Below are 2669 nucleotides of genomic sequence, written 5' to 3' on the forward strand. Positions count from 1 at the left end.
AAACTATAATACAGGAAAAAATGTCAGTACTACCTTGAAGCTATGAAAAAACTCCGATGTCTGCACTAATACAGTGTCTATACTCTTTAGATAACATTTTTTCATATGTTGAAAATTAGCATATTTCTGCAAAGGCTGTTTTATTACTTAGGCGGACGGGATATTACAGATAGGTAACTATAAGCAGTTATGCTATCTTTACAGCCTGTACCGGAGATAATAAACTTCCATCACAATATACCAGACCATACACCAAATATTTCTTTTCGCATTTTTGTATATTGTATATGCATGGCGGTATGTCGGTTTTATCTATGTGTCTGTAACTTTGAGCAAGTCATGCCAATGCATTTTATATCTATGGATATATAATACATTAAACCGTTACCTTAACCCCAACACTGGTAACAAAGACTAATAGATACACACCGTATCCTGTTGAGTGATAGGGGAGAGGGAGTTCTGTTGGCTTATCATACCTGACCTTTGGTGTGCTCTAACTCTGTAAGGTAAACTTGATCAATACCTTTTGTAAACGCTGGCCTGCTTTATGTTTTGTATATAATAAAATCCTGATAGATATTTTGATTTGTTTTCGTTTATATTTTCACTATAAATTAGAGCTGGTTAATGCTGTGCGGCATAAAAGATAACTGTTGCTCTCGGTAAAAAATATCAAAACTTCCAGAAAACAGTATCACAGCTATACCAATAACACATTAATTCATAACAGTGCCCACCGGGGGAATAGCTCTTCCATAAGTTGTATATACACTTGAGACAAATTAACAGATACCTATACGACATATCAAATAGAAATTAAACGTGTTACAGATCATATGGGTATTACAAATACATCACAAATCATATGAGTATTAGACATACATCACAAATCACATAAGTATTAGACTTGCACATGCATACATCACATGATATACGAGTTTTTTAAACCTAACCTACAGTTCGCAAAGCTGAGATACTGTTGTTATCGCACCCCTTACCAAATATGACAAACAAAAATATCCTTGCCCAGGCGTTCCTGTCGTATTATCGTCTCCTTAAGGTCTCTTGGCTCATGTGCTTTTACCAATGGGTCTCCGAGGATAAGAAGACGCTCTCTGAGCAACTTTGACTGGGACATCAAACAAGATGATCGTGAAAATCTAATGGAGTAATGCCAGCAACCTCGTCGAGGGCCGCGAGCTTCAAAAGTTAGAATTAGACCGAGCTAGGGAGCATTGGTTAGGTTACTGCAGGACATAGGAAAGAAGTATGTGTATATAAACCAACAGCCACTTACTATTTTTAGTTAACCGAGAGATTGCTAAGAATGACATTAAACACACACACATACATACATACATACATATATATACACACACACACACACACACACATACACACGTGTGCGTGCGTGCGTATGTGTGCGTGTGTGTGCGTGTGTGTGTGTGTGTGTGTGTGTGTGTGTGTGTGTGTGTGTGTGTGTGTGTGTGTGTGTGTGTGTATGTGTGTGTATGTGTGTGTGACCCAGGCGCCCTTTCTTCTCTTGGAATTTGGGGACAGACTCAGTATACCCTGGCTGGCCCTGGTCAAAGGAGTTAGGCTTCAAGAAAATCCAACCTCCACTTCATTCCTTTTATTTTACATCGTCAAGCGATCAAAAGTCGCCTAAGGTAGAAAACATGGTAGCACACACACCGACAAAACAACAGAATTAAAAATACATAACTCTAAATCCTTGGAATACAAATGTCATTACAGTTAAGCTCTTTTTTTATCAATAAAACGCAGGTGACATATTTTGCACAGCATGAACTACTAACCTGTCGGTGTTGAATCCAACAGGAAATAAAAAGATCTGTCACTCCGGAATAAACAAATATCGAGCTGATTAATTTTAGAGTTACTCTACAGGCTCCTACGCTGCCCCTAAACAAGGAGCTTAACTCATACATTGATAAAATGAAAGTAGTTGGTGCAACAGTTTTCATCATAGATATGAATGTACTCAATAGCAATAAGAAAATATAATTGTCAGAAAAAAAAGGATTTATACACCAAATGTAATAAAAGAGTTATACCGATAGCAACATGGTATTCCCTATGGGTGACTATCGAATTAAAGCTCACTATATATATATATATATATATATATATATATATATATATAGACGTGCACACGCACACAGACACACATATATGTATACACATATACACGTTCACTTGGCCGGGGGGCCCCTCAAACTGTACAATGTGTACAGCCGGCCACGCTGTAAAAGCTTAGACATCAGCCAGGTCTGTGCTTCTGCTGCACACGACCGAGTGATCATAGGGGGAGACTTCAATGCACACCACCCCATCCTGGCTCCCTGCCGGGCACCGGATGCGGCCGGCTATCACATAGCCGACGTGCTAGAGACATTCCCTGAGATCGCTCTCCTCAACACCCAAGAGCCAACGCATGTCAGAGGAGGGGTCCTAGACCTCACCCTGGCCACTGCGACTCTGGTGGGGAGGATTGGCTGGTGTGTCGATGAGACCGTCACAAGTGACCATTACGGCACTATAACTACCCTCATGGATGCTGGCCCAGCCGAAATCCTAAGACCAAATCCAAGATGGAAAACAGACAAGGCCAACTGGCAGGCGTTTCAAAACGCCTTGGCCCT

At 40.4% G+C, this 2669-nt stretch overlaps 1 protein-coding gene across 1 annotated transcript in view; it reads left to right on the forward strand.

Moving 5' to 3' along the window:
• Positions 1-583, forward strand: part of LOC125045357 (alpha-1,4-N-acetylglucosaminyltransferase-like) — a 6112-nt gene extending 5529 nt beyond the window's left edge. The window contains exon 5 of the mRNA XM_047642562.1: positions 1-583. This exon is cut by the window's left edge and continues 813 nt beyond it. The gene's annotated coding sequence lies outside the window, so the exon portion shown is untranslated.
• Positions 584-2669: the final 2086 nt, after the last annotated feature.

Source organism: Penaeus chinensis, chromosome 37 (assembly GCF_019202785.1).
Source record: "Penaeus chinensis breed Huanghai No. 1 chromosome 37, ASM1920278v2, whole genome shotgun sequence".
NCBI lineage: Eukaryota > Metazoa > Arthropoda > Malacostraca > Decapoda > Penaeidae > Penaeus > Penaeus chinensis.